We start from the raw sequence: 18,460 nt of genomic DNA on the forward strand, positions 1-18,460 counted from the left end.
AATTTTCGTCCAGAAAATATAGTCACACATCGATCAGCTTACTTATTTCAGCTAATGACTGCTTTGGAGTTTTCATTTCAAAATGCTTCTTTGCCGGTACCTATTGGTTTTTCAGTGGGTAAAAGCTTTTCGTTAGCCTTGTGCTCGTCTTCTCAAGCTGATTAGCTAGAAAAAAGTACGGGCATACGAGTCTACCTTTTATAGCCGAGGAAAACACATAGATCATGACGTTCTTTCCTCAGGATGCCCCTAAGACATAAAAGCTTTTCGTCGTCGGCGTCCGCTAAAACCTGCATCTATAGTCATTTAGTGTAGCAGTGGTAGAATGGTGAAACTCGTGGTATGTTATTTTAATACGCTCCCTGTTAGAGCACCTAGGTGCTTCATACAAGCAAAAAAATAAACTTTCAATTGATTCAGTCTGAAACCAGATGATTTTTTCATGAGGAGCGCATAATGAATGGCAATACTATGCACAACAGATGAAGATATTCTCATGATTCCATTCCTTATTGACAAGGAAGAAAAATAATTGTTTCAGCAGCCGTGCATCCACAAGAATGCTTCCTTGCTCTCCTCGATTCTTCGGCTTTGACGTTCGAACATATAAATGTTTTCATATCATTCCTGGCCCCTAACCTATGCCAAATAAGTAGGCACCATAATGCACAAAGCAAGCCGAGTAGTCTTACGTCGTCCGCTACTTCTTAAATATTACCCGCAGCTCTTAAGTGACAAATGTGCCCTTTCACAAACAAGTTCTGCCGAAAACGTTTTTCCGCCAGTCGAAACGGCACAAGTCAAAAACAACACCTGCCCACTCACACCCGCGCTCTTTTCGCCAACGCACTTGAGTCTGGAATCTCTGAGAGGCAGGTCCACGTTGAGTTGATTTATACTGCGCTCATAAATCGGCGCAGACATCGAAATTCGTCTGTCTTGCGATATCAGGATGACGCACGCTCTTAGTGCGGCAGACGAGAGGCGACTCCCGTCGGACGGATTGTCAACCATCATGACAGTGGCCCACGAAAAGAATGGCCGTTATTCTGACTTCCTCTACTACATCCTTTTTCTTTCGCCCTCCAGAATGCAATTTATTGCTGGAGCAAGCGAAAAGCGTGAGGTAGCTGTCATCTCAGGGGATTATTTTCTTCCTCGATACCTACGTTAGTGCCTGGAGAAATCACGGCAGATTTTGTTATGTACATGTTTTAGGAATGTCCAAAAGTTGTTCTCTGAACTTTCGTGCCGTCCGCGTGTTGCTATCAGTCTTCATATCTGTTTCTTCGTTTTTTTTAAAATTTTTTGCTCCCATTCTAAAGGCACTCTTTTTCCACTGATGAATAATGCCGGATTCATGCATGACATGAATGAATGAAATGGCATGCTTGCAGTCTGCCGATTTCATGTATGCAACTGCTTGAATGTTGACAGGTATTTCTTGCAATTATTTCCATAATTACCAGGTACCGTTTGGTGGCTATGTGGATGTAGGCGACCTCGTTCTGCAAAGTAAGCAGTAGCAGGTCATAAGCATGTTTTTCGGGCAGACATTTCGTCTATACCTGACATCATGACTGCCCATCTCACCTGCCTCGCTTTGCCTTTTTTTGCCATGCATTATGCCTGCAAAGGTATAAACCAAGCGGCGCGTTCGTCCGAAAGAAGAACTGACGCAGATTCCACAACGTAAGTTCATCGCCGGAGTTTCTGGGCAAGGCAAATGTTCTCCCAAAGTTATTCCCAGTCCGTCTTGCACCTTGAAACCTCTCGCTGTATATCCTTGTAACTTCTTTTTGGATTCACAAATACTTCAAATTTCAACTTCATAGTTCAGGAATACCCTCTTTAAGCACGCAGTGATTAGCATTGAAAAAATTATGTCTGTCTGCCAGACAGCCGTTCTTATTTAAATTTTTTTGCCGAATTTATCGTCGACTATGCTGGCTGTGTAGCCGATATAAATATCTTCTAGTATATTTACATAACGCTAATCTAAAGCCTGATTCTGTTGTGCTTAGATGACTGCTGAGGTTACGACTGAACCAAATGGTTTCTCGTAAACTGCCAAGGCTGTACTTAGGGCATGGTTATATTTTGTGCATTTTCCTTATGTTATTGATAGTGTGAACATGGAATATTGTTGAGTACCGTTTATGAAAGCCCCCTCGTCAGTTAGTTGATAATTGCCTAATGTTGTCCTGATTCTATTAGCGATTACCTTAGTAAACACCTTGTAGACACAGGACAGTACACTGATCTGCCTGTCTTTTGAAACCCTTGATGTCGCCATTCATATGAATTAAGATTATGTTAGCGGTCTTAGAAGCTTCCGGCACGCTTCCGGCATTGCTTATATGTGGTGGCTTATTTTTGTAGCACAATATTCCCACCGTTATTCAACACATCTGCTCTTACCGTATCCTCACCAGCTGATTTTCGTATTCGCATTGCCCACGTAAGGCTTTCTTTACTTCCTTTTTTGTCGCTGGCGGGGTGTCCAATTGCTCTGCACTATAGAATTACTCCTTAACGTCCTAATTACACCAGCTACTTCATAGATGTATGCAGAAATCATCGGCTACTTTAATTATTTTACCATATTGCTAACGATATTAGCCTTCTTTTTTATCCATAGATATGATATTTAGCTATACCTAGTTTCCTCTTGACCACATTCAGGCGATAGTAAAGTAATTAGAAGAATGAGAAAGGGGTGGAGCGCATTTGGCAGGTACTCTCAGATCATGAATGACAGTTCACAAATATCACTCAAGAGAAAAGTGCATAGCTGCTGTATGTTACCGCAACTCATCTATGCGGCAAAAGCTTGGACGCCAACGAAAAGAGTTCAACTGAAATTGACGACAACGCCGTGGGCTATAGAAAGGAAAATTATAGATGTAGCGTATGCTTTCGGGATCATTTTGTTGCAGATAAGCAAACACGGGCGCAATTTTGTCTGTAGTTGCCACCAAGAGACTGACTGTTGCGTGTATAGCTCGTTACGTGGCGGCGGGTACTTTTGCCTGCCTTCTATGTAGTATTCCAATATGTCGCTGTATGCCTGAAGCGAAACCGCAACGCTCGTGCTCAGCCAGCTACGGCCTCGCACGAGATGGTTTTGCTTGAGCCAGAACCATCAGATTAGTTCCACGTAAAACACGGCGAAGAGCGGGAAGCGCCGCGGAACGAAGCGCTCGCGCTAGGCGAACAGACAACGGCCACAAAAGACCCATCGCATTATTGCTTACGCACTAAAATGTGCACAGAATGTTTAGTACATTAGAGTCAGTGCGAAACAACCGATTTTTGCTACGTAGAAGAACACGATGCGCGGGCAGTTTCGTGGAACAGAGCGCTCGCGATAGGCCAGCTTCGGAAACGCAAGGGACGATTTTTTTCGGGTCAGAACCACCGAATTACTGTCACGTAGAAGACGAGGAAGAGCGGGCAGTTCCGCGAGACAGAGCGCTCGGACTAGGCGAACAAACAACGGACGTTTGCTTGGGGTTGGTACCTCTGAAATTAGCGTTTGCGCACTAAAAGGACCTCCGACAAAAGGATGCTTTGACCTCCAGCTCGGGTCTGGATGACCACATCAAGGCGGTCCTGGCTGACTACAGCAGCTGCAGGAACCGTGGATTGAGGGCTCTTCCAGACGGGATAAATGTCTTTGTTATACCCAATAAATGTTTACACCATTACCATCATGGCGAACAAAGCTGGGCTGCTTTTTTGATTCCAACATAACGTAAACCCTGATTTCTTAGATTGTGACATGTTGGAATGTGTAAGTGGTCACATTTTTCGTGTCACCGAAAGTTATGTATTGCTGTGAAAAATTCTTTGTGAACTATCTCGAGTTTTTATGTTATAGTGAATGAAGTGTGTAGTCTCGCATGAAAATTCTCCCTTTTCGTCGTTCAGCTTGGCGCTGGTAAATATAGAAGGGAAGCAGCAGAACAAATATTCCTTTACTGTCTTTCATTCCGTAGCAAAGTGTACCGCGTTGCAAGGGTACGAAAAAATTTCAGCTTACGATGTATAGGTATATAAGGAGATTATTAAGGTAAAGTGTGATGGCAGGGCGTAAATAATTTCATTTATCTGAATCCATCGTGTTCCTTGTCGCTCTGAATTTCCTATACCTACATATATTTGGCCCGGGGCATTGCTTAATCATATATATGTAAAATGTGCAGGTCAGTTTACTTCAGTGGTAAGAACCGTAGTCTGCGGTAAAGTTATTACAGATTCTCTGCAGAACATCGCAAGATGTTTGTACCCAAAATTGCCCACATATAAAAAGTGCGCGATCCATGGAAGTTGCCCGCATTGCCACTACCAGCTTTTTTACTCGCCAGTACGCAAAGTACAGAGCCCACATGTTGACTCTGGAAGTGTAGGACGCTGCCAATTCACCACATTTTTGATTTCTTACATATAAATCTGTGCAACACCTTTTGGATAGCAAAGAACCTCCGGCAAATGCTTGTGCTTCCTAGCTCGTGCTTTCTTGCTAGCGCTGGCTTGTCCTTTCCTCGAGTTGCTTGCGGTTGCTCGCGCATGCTTGCTCGCTTGCTTCTTCTAGTCTATACGTGAAGATTATCCGGAAGCTAACAGAATGTTCGCTCTTCAGATCTTTTGTCTTCTTGTCGCGTCTAATGATGATTTGTCTCTGGCTAGAACGTGCAATCAGCGCATAAATCGTGGAATAGAGCATGCAACCATAAATAAACGATACGGAAAATGAAGCCTTCGTCATGTTTCGATCTAATTTTCTCTTATGTCTGCAAAGATAATGTGCTTCCCGTGGCGAGAATTGCAGCGATGGAGGCGCTATTGATTCAAACAGCCGCGGTTCGTCATGAATGGTGGATTCCGCACACACATTGAAGGAGCTAAAATCGTTATTTTTTTTAATCAGATCACGACTCAATAAATGAGCTTGGAGTGCACGATTATTGACTGAATGATATAGTAATCCCAAATAGAGAAAAAAGCTTTGTCCACATGCGGATAGAGTCGGCATCCTAAAATTTCCATTTCCTAGTAAGGCAGCGAAAAGGAAAGTATTGTTCAAAAAACTCCGTGCTTAATAATCTCCCGATAAAGTGCTGTATGGTTCATTCTGTATTTATTTCCCATTTCCAGCCGCAAGATTCATGAGTGGCAGTTTCACGAGACACAGTTGATTAGAGCTCATAAAGCTGCGCAATGCTCAGTTACATATATAAAAGCGTCATTGTTTTTCTATACATACTCCAGTCGGCGCTTTCGATGCAAATTCGACAGCCGCTTACCTCCACGCTGAGAAGAATACCTTTAATACGTCTATTACCGTTTTCTGGCTTGTGCATTGAGGAGGTAGCATCAAAAGAACTTCAAGGAGCTTACAATCTGGATATAAATTGATCGAAATAAGTCCATCCGTAATAATTCCGTGCATATATTGAGATTAGGCACAGAGCTAGCTTCGAATAATGAACAAGGTTAAGACTATGCAAAACTGTAGCGGTTACCGTAGTTCGTGAAAACACCGGGGGTGGTAAACATGTATCGTTTTTTTTACTTTTATAGCTTATAAGAGCTTCGTTTTCAGAAAAGAGTGTTCTTTTTCTTATTATAACAAGGCAATCAATCGATAAGAGTCAGCTTATTAGTCATTATTCTACCTTTCGGAATGTGGCCCGGTATTTGATGACGATCGCATATCAGACTGAACACTGCTGCCAGATTTCAGTAAGACCAATAGCTGTAGAGACGCTGGTCGACCTCAGAGCAAAAGAGCAAAAATTTCGGCGCTGCCTTGTAACCTTGAGGAACATGGTAAACAAAAATTTAATACCTGCCCTCCATACGGTAGATTTTAGTATGAAACGAAGGAAAATGTTGCGCTTGTAACGCGGTCTTTGTGATCTTTCGGTTCTATTCCGTCTGTTGAAGGCTTAAAATATAAAATTCATAACATTGAGAAATTTGTTCAGCGCTACTGCTATAAGTGTATGCAAGTGCGATCTTCATACTCTTGATGTAGGAACAGTCGTAAGTTTCAAGCACGGGCCGAATACTGCACTTCCTATTTTGAACATTCTAAAGGCCACAGATATTCGAGACCAATAGAGTATCGGGCAATTCACTCCTATCAGTGACCTTTGTTGTTAGCAGCCAAGGCCTCGCGAGTTTAATCGACAGCAGCTCAGCAACGTGGGGATATCGGGAATGCTTCAAGGGAAATTGTCATTTTTTTAGGTCAGAATGTTTCACGCGGCAGCGTAATAGAGTCATTCTGCAAAATAGCTGGCGTCACTGTTTCTGTCAATGCAGTTGTGAACAAAAAATGCGAATTGCTCGATATAGTGGCTAGGCCTCACGTGGAGTGGCAGATTTGAAAAGCGAATAAAACAGAGCATGGTTTATTAGAAGCTCTCAACCTAGTTCAAACGCCATTAGGACCTGTAAGTATATAATAGAAATTTATTGCGCTGAAAAGAAAATTATGGTTACAGGCACAGCAGCGCACAAAAGAGGCTATAAAGTAGAAAGACTAAGACGAGCGCTCGTCCCTGTCTTTCTACTATGTCCCCGTCTTTTGTGCGCTGCTGTGCTTGTAATTATGTGCCAACACGCCCAATTCGCCACAAAAATTGGGGTAATTGAGAACTGAACTCCTTACCCTTCGGTTGTGAGTGAATAACGCTGCCGTTAGGCCATGCAGGCACGTTCGTACGTTTCCTTTAAAGCGTGGCTTTATACCGGGCGTTTCATCTAAGACTTGACACATTTTTAAAAATAGACTTTTTGAGTTAGACGAGCGCTTTTTTCGCCATAGTATTTTCAGTGGTGTAATACATCAGAATACAGCTAAGACGTGCTAACTAGCAGGCTGATTAACGAATATTCAATGGTTAACGTTTTCACTATTACTGTTAAAGGCTCCTTAATTACTGAGAGGCGTGTAGCGCACTGTAAGTAATATCCATATCAGTTTTTAGAACTTCGAAAAAGCGGTTACCTTCGGCGCAGCGGCCAATCAAATTTTGGCTACATCGCACCAAAATAAATGTACTTTCGAAAAGCTTGCAGGCAAAGTAACCTCTCGAGTGCGCGCAACCTGTTGAAATAGCCAAAATTTGTTGTGTCCCAGCGCCGAGCGTAACTACGTTTTCGAAATTCTAAAAAATGACATGGATATTGCTTACGGTGGGCTACACGCCTCAGAACAATTAAAGAGCCTACCAGTTATAGTTGAAAGTTCATCATTCAGTACTAGTTAACCAGCCTGCTAGTTAGCCCGTCTTAGCTCGTACTATACCGCTTAAAATGCTATGCCGAAAAAAGCGCTTTTCTATCTCAAAAAGCTAATCTTTAAAAATTGTGGAAAATCTTAGGCGAAACAACCTGTATGCATGTCGCGTGTTCTCTCACATAGAGATTGTGATTATGTAATAGGAAACAGTGTCAGTGTCTGCGGGGGCGAGAGAAATCGCTGCCGCGTTGTAGCCATTGAAGGGTCCTTGAAAAGGGTGATTGAAGTTAGCTGTAGAATACTTGCATTATGTAGAGTACAGGCTACCGAGCGTTCATACCATGTAAAACTCCTCAAAAGCAAGCCTATAATTTACAATACAACTTTCGGGCTTTCACTCGAATCCGCGCTCAAGGCGTCATATAGCGCTCGTTACGGGAGCAGCGCACTGCTATCACTGATTCGGCGTGCCAGCTCCACCAACGCCAAACCGTTTAGGGGGCGTTGGTCCGCCTCCTCCTGCGCAGTTCTCGCTCGCATCGGCGGCCGGCGAAGGGGCCGAGTGCGTGGGGCCAGCGGACCAACCTTCCAGCGTGCAAAAAGTGATGAGAAGAGAGGGAAAGGAGCGAAGACGCGGAAATTCAAAATTTGACTACAATTTACTCAGATTTCACAAAACGTAGCAAAATTTTTCAAGGTGTTCCTCATAGCCTGAGCCGCTTTCGAATGTTAAAGTTCCATAAAAAATGCAATTTTGAAAATTGCTTCAGCCGGCTTTAATTCTGAATTGAACTCAGTATGCGGTCGGAAACTATAAGTACTTTATTCTAAATTTAAGAATGTTATGTTGGCACGCAGCTCATCCATGCACAAAAAACTGTCCTCGCCCGCACGCAAGCAAGCTTAAGGTTGCCGGGTTCCTAAGTAACGTCGAGAATTAGGTACGCATAACCTCTCGAAGAGGTAAACTGAGGGTGCACACTCAGCTTCAAGTGGAACGCGAAAAAAGAAATGAGATGGGAAGGAAAAATATTTAAGCTGTACGAGAACGAATACTGACGCTCTTGATTTTCAGTTCAATGGCACGAAGACCGCTTTGTGCAGGTTTCATTCAGTTCGGCATGTACGTATTGGGCAGAACATATTTCACTCTTCACTATGCTAAGTATACGGTCACCCTGCTTTCATTTCACTTCAGACTGATGGCACATGATGTGAGTTTTGTGTACAGTAATCAGCCTCTTACAGTGGCCTAGTTCGTGCGCAATAGATACGGGAAGCCGAATAACCGTATTTCTGAAAGCTGCATATCCCACGCTGAAAGCATGTGAGAGACTTAATGAATCATTTCTGCTGCAGCGAAAAGATTTCATTTCGCGAGAGAATTCGGACGGGTCAACAAAGCGCCAGCAAGATACCAGACGAATTCTCACTGGAACTTTGGTAATTACATATCGCAGAGCGGCAAACAATATCGAACTCACCTCAACTCTTTTGAGCGCACGGTACGACACGGCCCTCATCGAGTTGGATTCGGGCGACAATACGATGTCTATGTATTTGTACTGGATTCGGTAATGAGCCCTAAGCATCACAGCAATTATTTCTTGACCGAACCGTGAGCATGTGAGTAACTTACGAAATATCGGTATCCTTATTCATCCCTCACCACTCAACAGACGAATAAACAAAAAATGAATAATTTGTCAAGCGAGAAAGAACATCAAAGCACTTTTGCGTTCATTTAACATAGAGAGCGGAGAAAAAATTGTAAGCTTCTAATGACTACTGTCTAATAACGACAAAATAAGCATGGTATGATTTTCAAGTAAGAAGTATTTATTTAATCTAATCTAACGCCTTACATAATGGAGCAAGTTTTGTATACCCATTTTATGTAAACATCGCATGTAAAAGTCAAGGACAAACAACAAAAGCACCAACGGGCCTACGAATGTATGTGATAAACTTTCTTCGCTGCTTATTGGGCGGACAAAGTTTATTCCCGGAACAAAAATGGCGCAAAAAGAAATCGTGTATCGCAAACTGCGCTGCGATGAATAACTATTTATTCTGTAGATTAATATAGGACACAACTATACCTGGATACAATTTCCGTACTTTACCGCGGCTTTCTTTGACCAGTGAACCTGCCACAGCCGTAATTACAAATTGAATCTGCTCTAAAACCTACACATAAATTGGGTGACACAGCCTGTAAAAAATACACCACTAACTACCGCATTCCCCGTCCACTCATGTGCTCAGGGGTGCTGGATACATTATTAGTTCACACTTCAAAAGGGTTTCTAAAGGCAGAAAATATTCACGTTACTTAAGCCCCTATGCTCTGTAATACAGCAAAAACAGGCGGCCTCCCGCCATTGACTTTCATATCCTGATCTTGAAGACGCGGATTAAAAAATTAACGGCAATGGCTTTTTGCCTTGATGGCGCGCTTTAAGCACATAGTAAAGGAAACAAGTGAAACATTAACACTGAAATCGTTCTTGTTCATCCTAATTGCAGATGGCAGGAAAAGAACAGCAGGAATTCATCGTAAGTGATTGATTTCCTAAACTGATAGCATGAGAGGCACAGGACAGCATCGGAGCGAGAGGCATCTGCAACAAGAATATTGTGAGCACGGGTGCGAATTTAAAGATTGTGCTTACTCAGGATAGCAGCACAGATTCTTCTGTGGACGCGTCTTGATTTCGCATCTAGAATCTAGTGAAGCAACAAACTTCGTAGCAATACACCCATGAAATACACGCATTACTGTAGTGACGCGACTACCAGGCAGAGTGCCAAAGTGAATATATGCACTTTAGGAATAAGGAATTATTTTCGGCAACCGCCAAAGCCCTATTTTTGATTACCGCATCCGAGAATCTTGCAGCGAAAATTGTTCAGCGTAAATTGACCAAGGAAAAAATTGCAACTGACGAAAACAAGAAATTGAAAAGAACCAAACTATTTCTTAAACCAAGATGACAACCTCGATGTAAAAATCCCAAAAAGTAAGCCGAGTGAAGAGTGAAAGGAAAAGGAAGTCGCGAGATGCACTACGTTTGGCTCAAACCCAATTTTTACCCTGTTCTAATTTTTCACTGTACATTCATTTCGGCCCTCAAGCAGGTTTCGAGAACACAACAGGAAAATCAAACATGAAAGTAATTTCGGAAATGGAAATTGAGTCTTTTAAAAGCGACGTTTCCTCCGACGCGTACGGAATTGCATCCGGTATAGTGCATCCAGAAAGTTGGATGCAAAGAAGCGACAATGTAAGCTATCACGGCTCCACGCGTAGGAAACTGCACTCCTGAGCTCAGCTTGCACACATCACGTTTTTGTTCTTCCGTCTCAAACATCGTTTTATAGTATTGGGGGGCTCATGATTAAGCACGGATCAATTAAATCGCTCGTAAGCGCCCGTAATGGTTGCGCCGAAAAAAATGGTATTAGTGTGCTCTTCAAGACTTATAAACGTTTACTTGAGGTTTTACGATTGCAACCGGCAATTGTTTCTTACGTTTCTACAATGTTCAGCACACTTTTTGACAGGAAGCGCTTGATAGTTTAGGAAAGTGTGTTTTGTTAGCTTGTATTATTTGTGTGTCATAAAAAGCGATACAACCGAGAAATCTCTCAAGTCGAAGAAACGCACTCGCCGCAATGGCTCACGGGCTCTGCGCTCGGTTTCTAAACTGAGAAAAAGAGCTAAGCCCGATTGCTGCGGATAAAGTCCGACAGAGGCCAACTGAAATGTCCTCTCTGCACAGTGTGATGTGTTCGTTAATGCGCACCGGACGGTATAAAATACTGCGGCGCTATCCTCGGCGGCTTCTTCGAAAAGTGGTTTTGAGGATTGTTAATGGCGCAGTAACTGTCTCACTCCTTAGTTAATCCCTCAACGGCATAACTGGAGGACTCTCATCTCATGTGGCGCCAGTTTTCAAGACCAGATTCGTACAGCGTTCCAGACGATTCCATACGATCGTTCGTTGCAAATAGTATGCATGGGCTAGTCAAGTTGGAGGCTAGCTCGCGACAGGCATTCGAACCGACGAAGTTTTACCCTTTAATTGTATGCCTTCTCTGGCTCATTCCCAGCGTTCCGAGGCACGCCTTAGTTTCATTTCTCAGTGCACAACATGTGTCGGGGTCAAACAGACACGATGACACACTAATCCTTCAACTTCATAGCACGTAAGTAGTCTTATATTGCCCCAAAATTTTTAATATTTTGACGATTATTGGTGCGAACTTAGCTAACGAAGCAAGCTACTCTGTTTCAATGACTATCACGCTTGTACGAGCCGACACCAAGAAACGATGTTCGTCTATGTGATGCCGCATCAACTGCCATTAGAATCTAGCACATCCAATACATGCCATTTTCATTTGACAAGGGTCAAATAGGAGTAGAAATTTATATTGCGTTTTGTTTCCCTATACGCGTAGAAGTATACCCCTTGCAGTATACTTAGAAAAAAAATTGCGAACAAACTTAACTCTCCAAATCGTTGTAATTGCACTGATGCCAGCGAGAATGACACTGAAAACACAAAAAATATTTCGGGTTCATTCAGCAATGCCATAGGCGAGCCCAAACGTACCAGCTCAGAGAATCGTCGGGGGCCTAGAAATATTCCAACGACGTGTGGAGCGGGGTGGCATCCCAAGGTTTGTGAAGAGAGCATTCGGAACACGTCGCACTCGCTGTCTCTCTACATTCAATGCGGGAGCGTCCACACGAAGTCCTTGCAAAGACAGATCTTCTTTGTTGTGGCGCCAGCCGAGGCTTTCCTGGCACTAAGCGCATTTGTCTTACCAATGTGACATTACTGCCGAACTCGGAAACTTGCTATCTTCTCGAGGATCAAAGGCAGAAAGTTCGAAAGCGCAACGAACAAACAAAAATGAAGAAAACTTGCCGGTTAAAGTAGAGCAGGAACAAAGACTCTGCTTATATCTGTAGAGTGTTGTGTGTTGTGTTGGGTTTTGTGGCACATAGGCAGCTAAGGCCATCATGCGCTAAGCTCAAGGTATAGAAATGGTTTTCTATGGAATGTTTAGCAATATGAAAAATAGTCGATGATGTAGGTGCCCTAAAAATATTGAACTGCTTGGTAAGAAACAGAGAAGAAGAAAGCGGGAAATAGCTAATGGTAAAAGCCACAGAGAAGGTAAGGTAACCTGAGCGGCTATCCTTGGCTGGGCAAGGATCCTGAGGTTTCCAACAAATCAAAGGGCTCAGCCTTCTTCTCAGAAATGAGAATGTGGCTGAGGTGTACCATGCAATAAAGCAAAACAGTGGTTCAGAATTTGCAGTTCTTCAAGTACCCCTGCTTCTTTTAAAACGCTAAAAACTGAAGGTTTGTTAACAATGGCATTATCATCTAAGAGCAGTGCTGGATTAAAAGGAATGTATTCGTTGTAAAATTGAGTAAGATACTTTTTTCTTGGTGTTTCAAGTTTCACACATGAAAATAAAATGTGATTAACAGTAAGACCATCTCCGCATTCGCAAACAGGTTTGTCTTGCTTTGTTAGCAGGAAGTTGCGCGTTAGGTGCGTGTGGCCTAACCGGAGATAAATAATGACCAGATCATAATAACGCATTCATGCGGTTCACACCAGTTCACCTAAGTATTTACTCTCATGGTCCCTACAAAGCAAGCATTGACATAAAAGACTTCTGATTTCAAGACGCATTTCTACTTTGGCAGCCCGCAGAAACTTATCTCAACCCGGAAAGGGGTAGATTACAATGGCTATGGAAGACTTCTTTGTTGAGCGTGTAGTTTTATTCGCTCTTCAGAACTAAATGACATTACCGCAAAAGGAGAATGTATTTTTTCTGCGAAGGCACTGCAGGTGATTAGAACGTTAAAGCCCACTGAAAGCAGATACCCGAAATGCTTTATACCAAAATCCGGGCTAGCAGGCGCAGTAGCACAGTCCATACAAATGGAATGGCGTATTTGTGTGGCAAATGGGCGGACGCAGTATTTTAGATCGTATGATAAGATTATGTGAATGCTAAAGGTAGTTAAGTGGCTTCGCTAGCCACACAATAACGACCGCCATGTTTATTGTCGGGAAATTCAAAATTTCTATCATATCTGAAAACACATACAGCGCATTCCCTCACAAGAAGAACGCACTATTTGTTAAAGAATAATTGGTTTACCTTGGTAAGGGATAGTTTCATTCAAGCAAATATACACTGCGATAACAATTGTCTCACAATTTATCACGAATGTCAGGTAATTATTGATATGTGGCGGCTATGGTTGACGCCGCATGCTAATGTTGCGCTTTCCGTGGGCTATGAGTATATTGCACGTGGCAGGAAGTGAAGCAATGATCAACATTTGGGAACATCGTTCTGTAACCTTGAGCGTCTTTCTTGGCCAGTTAGTTTTCTATTTCTCTTATTTTGCTCCTTGCGAGAGCTTGAAAGCCTCACAGAGCCTTGCGTCGCCGCCACTAATAAAGAGGTACTCCCTGCGGTCTCGGTTCAACGACCTGCTCAAGAAGAATCAGCCGCGCCGTTAGAAAGAAACATTGCTCAGTTAAGCGCAGACCCATGTCGTGTGTGTTCTTACCCACATGCTCGTGACGACCTAACCTTTTCAGTCTCTTTCTAGCATTTCCATCAGTGCGCTCATAGATAATTAGTGAAAATTAGTGAAAAGCTCTCGCTCTGTATATTTGCCGCCACCTGAATGATTTTCTCAGCGGATAGTTGGCCCTGCATCGAAGGTGGCGCGTATCTTACTGTCTTGTTTGTTTCTTCCTGTACTTTCGGCGCTGGGGCCCTAGGAATGTCCCCTGCCCCACCTTCCTCCCCGTTCACTCGTTTTTCTCTTTTTGTTTTCCTTGTTGCCCTCCCGATCTTGTACCTGTCTGCTTCCTCCCCCTTCCTTGAGCTGTTGTTGCTGTTCACAAGTTTACTTTCTTTTCTCCTGTCTCTGCAGCTCACAAGGCTTCAAAACTTCAATCTTACGAGATACCACAGTAGTCTTGAAGAAGGCCGGACGCTGTTCGAAATGTTGACAATAAATGCCTTTGAGCAGTTCCTATCTTCATTCAACATTTTTGCTTCGGAAGCCTACCTGTTTTCATAACTATACATATATACAGGAATGAATAAAATAGGCACATCTCAAAGACATATCCTCGACGTTTCGACCAGGGTCCCATCTTCTTCAAGACTACAGTCATATCACGTCAGATTAACGTTTTGAGGGCTTAGCACTAGGGCAGGTCCCCTCCCCCCTCCCACCGTGGGAGGTGGGGCACCGTACAGGTCAAGCAGACTTCACAAAAAAGATCGATGAAACGGGTGGCGTGAGGCCCAAGCACTAAATCTTTCTTCCATAAGTGTCGAGAAGTATCTCCCTTAGGTAACCGTGCTGCGCGTATACTGGAGCCATGCCGCATATATCCAGTTAGAAACAACCGGCGTAAGAAGCGCATGTAATGCGTGCTCAGGCTCCCTTCGGTATTCTGTGTGCAGCGGCAATAGGGCGGTCTGCTGGGGCCTATTGCGTATAGGCAAGGAGCTCGTTTAGGTCTCTGCAACGGCAACATTTCGCCAAAACACATGCGCCCGTCAATGTGCGTGTTGACGCGATAGCGTAAGTGTGGCATTCAGCGAAGAATACGACGTCGTAATGGGCGCTAGCTAGTCAAAAAAATCTGGATGAGTAAAGATGGTCGCTATTTGTCACACGTGGAGCTGCTGAATTGAAAATTTATTTAGACATTTCGCAACTCATGATCATAAGGTAGAAACATCACTCGTACGCATTATATATTTAAGAATGTAAAGTAAATTAACTCAGTTTTAACGAAAATTTGATAATTCGATGGGAATCGAACCTGAGACCCTTGGTTTCGACTCGGACATGCTACCCCTAGGCCATAGAGGCACGTTTGGTCGACTTGGTTATAGGGAGGCCTTGTGTATCTTGTCCGACAGTGTCCGGATCTGCGAAGCGATGCGCAAGCTCGAACACAGGTCGCTGTCATCAACGATGCTTCCGGCTTCGTGTAGTGAGTATTAACTCCCTACAGTCATAATCTTTATGCGGAGCCTAAGTGTCCCCCGAATGTTTCTTCAGACGTCAACGATCCATCGAGCATATGCAAAATAACAGCTGCACAGCCCGGCAGCCTACCCCCTGTAAAAGATTCTGATTAACTGTGTAAGGGCCCTGGTTAAGGATATTCACGAAGCGGGGATTTAGTGTGAAGCTAAGTATCACTGCCCGTCTATAGAAGCCATTTGTAGCTTGATTCACTCCATCTGGTCTACCGTGAATCCCATCACTGCTGAAACCTTCAGCGCCCCTCGGTGCAACAGAGGCTCACTTATGTCGAGTATGTAAAGTTCAACAAGCGCGTGTTTAATCCTTGTGTACCCAATGTAGTAATGTAACCTATTGTTTTCTTGTTTCTTGTGCATGATGTTCACGTGGCTTTGTGCGTAATATGTACGCCTTGTTTTCAGATCTTATCACTGTTTCAGCCTACTGTTTGTATTTAACGTCTTGAAAAGACGCTTATGATTTAAACTGTCAATGCCTCTTGGGTGATGTTTTCTTTTACACCTAGTGGTCTCTTCTCAGTATTATTTTTCATAAAACAGTGAAGATCCAACTTGCATTTTGCATGTCTGAAAGGTTTTAGCAGAAAATAAGAAAATCCAACATGAATTCTACATATCTGTGTCTCTTACTGATACAAGCCTGCTCGATGCGGATTCTATCCCGTGGTTGTCTTCTCACCGACGACGCACAGGATTCCGTCGCCAACCAGCTGTGGTGTACTAACCAAGCAATCTGAAAACGCTGTCAATCCTCTGTACTGAAAGCAACACATGACGGAAAGCTTAAGTGGGAAGTGTCTGCGTTCTCCGCACTCGGTCGCTGTCATCAACGATGCTTCCGGCTTCGTGTTCTCGCTGCCTTATTACCTGCGTAGCGAAAACAATGCGCTCGCTCTGAGCGTCCTCACACGCAGGCCCACTGCGCGTGGCATGTCAGCGTGCCTTTACCTTCGGCCACTTCCGATGCCCTGGATAATGGAAGCGTGGGAAACAAAGGGAGACAGAATAACACGTGGCGAACTTCTCCGCATTCCCATAGGTTGCTGGCAACAGCTTTGTGGTCCGAACAAAGGCCGATGGCTACAGTGGCGGAGAGGAGGAGATCTATTTGCGAACACAGGCGTACGATGCTTGCAAGATTGAAAATATCGTGCTGGGTTGCGAGTAGCCCGCGAGGAAAGCAGATGCCTGCCGCTCGCGCTCGAGCACGACCGCACGCGAAAGTGAGGGCCGGAAAAACACCCGCCATTGGTGGGCAGAGAACGAGCCCAGGGAGACGTGCATGCATTGGCGGCTGGAGTAGCACGCTCGCTTCTGACCTCGCTTCCTGAAACAACCTCAGCGTAACGCTAACGTCCCAAAATAACAAAGCGTCCTGTATATGTGAGTTCAACGCAGTTATAAAGTCATGCGGGCTGCAAGCTAGTTAACAAAGCAAACAAAAAAAATGCTGCGTCTGTTGATGGCCGCATTGAATTCGGCGTGAACAGACAATGGCGAAAAAGTTGAGATCGAACTCAGAATGCACACGTAATGCACAGGGAACGGAAATCATTACAATGTGCAAAAATGATCACACGAGTGTTTCTCGCCTTTGTCTGTTTTCGCTCGTTTCGTCTTGTCTCTTCCTTGTCTGTCCACGCTGAATTCTATGAAGCTGCTCGCACTCGCCCAGTTCAACATTCTATTGTCAGTAGGTGATTTCTCCTGCCCTAGCTAGGTGGGCATGCACGCAAAAGATGGTTTTAGTGTTCTGTAAAACGATGTTAGAATCGACAATATCGCATATGTGTCGACTTGTTTATCTGACTGCACGAAACAATTAAGTACTTGGAAAGAAAGAAATGCAGTCTCTGACCATGTCAAACGTGGTCAAACTGCCCTTTTAGGAACCTGAGGGTTTCTTGTCCAGCGGCAAATACATTTCCAGATTATTTCTTTATTGAATATTTCATGAGAAGCATATCAAGCGTGTTCACATGTGCCTCAAAATCCTGCTTTGAAGCCAGTTGCACAAAAATTTATTGAGTATACGCGTGTTCTCTGCCCCCGATCTACGAATTGGTAAACGTAGCGCTGTACTTCCGTTCGAGCTCCTTGAATCCTGAACTTCTTCGATAAGAAGCAGGGCACTTGTTCGATTGCGGGGCGGTCGTCATCCCTTAAGGCTTGGGGAACACAGCTTCTCCACGGGGGGGTTGTGTTGCACTATAACTCCGCGGTTTTCGTGTCCTTTATTTTCCAGTTAATATTTTTGCCCTCTATGCCTTCCTCAATGCATTCTGTCGTTTTGAGCAGAAACGGGCAGTTCCCTAAATTTAAGTTACATATGGTGAAGTTATGGCTGTTATTTATCGTGTTACAAAAGAAGGACAATTATTTATTTTTTATAGCGATCAACACAACTTTTGTCGATCGCAAAGCTTCATAGGCAGATGGCGTTTGATCAGAGAAAACGGCTTTCTTAGAGTCAAAATCAATCTACCACTCTCGCAAGGATTTCGGACTGCCTTGCGTCGGAATACAGTCACTTTATTTAAAAGAGGAATAAAGCTGGATGTGCCAATAGAAAAACATTCTGAAATTGTTAACAGCAGTCATGTTTTAGAATTATCATTTTAAAGAAGGCGCAGTAAAGGTAAAAAGAAAAACTGGTAGTCAGTCCTGTCTTTTGTGTGCCTTCTGTGTCCCTGTTTCTTGCGCCATTACCAGTTTTTCTTTCAACATGAACCAACTCGCCCAAACTAGAGTTTTACTTGAGTAAAGGTAAGCACTATTCCAGCTTTACACCTCAGTAGTGCACCAGAACAAACACTGCATAAATTGTTCACTGGCCTGATCTGCCTCCTGACTGTAAACCCATTTTCTTTTGTTCTTATACACAGTCTTTCTTTCTTCACTCAGAGGTACATAAAGTCTGTATTGCACAACGATGGGACTACCACGCTGCGCTTATAAGTTGTCAGTCGAATCCCCAATTTTTGTTTTCGCTCCTTGCTTCACAGCATGGCTCTTGAGCGCCCATTCCTGGGTTGAGTGGTGTTGGGCTCAGGTGGTGCAAGCGCAAGAGAGGAAGATCG

The sequence above is a fragment of the Amblyomma americanum genome, chromosome 4, assembly GCF_052857255.1.
Source record: "Amblyomma americanum isolate KBUSLIRL-KWMA chromosome 4, ASM5285725v1, whole genome shotgun sequence".
NCBI classification, from domain to species: domain Eukaryota; kingdom Metazoa; phylum Arthropoda; class Arachnida; order Ixodida; family Ixodidae; genus Amblyomma; species Amblyomma americanum.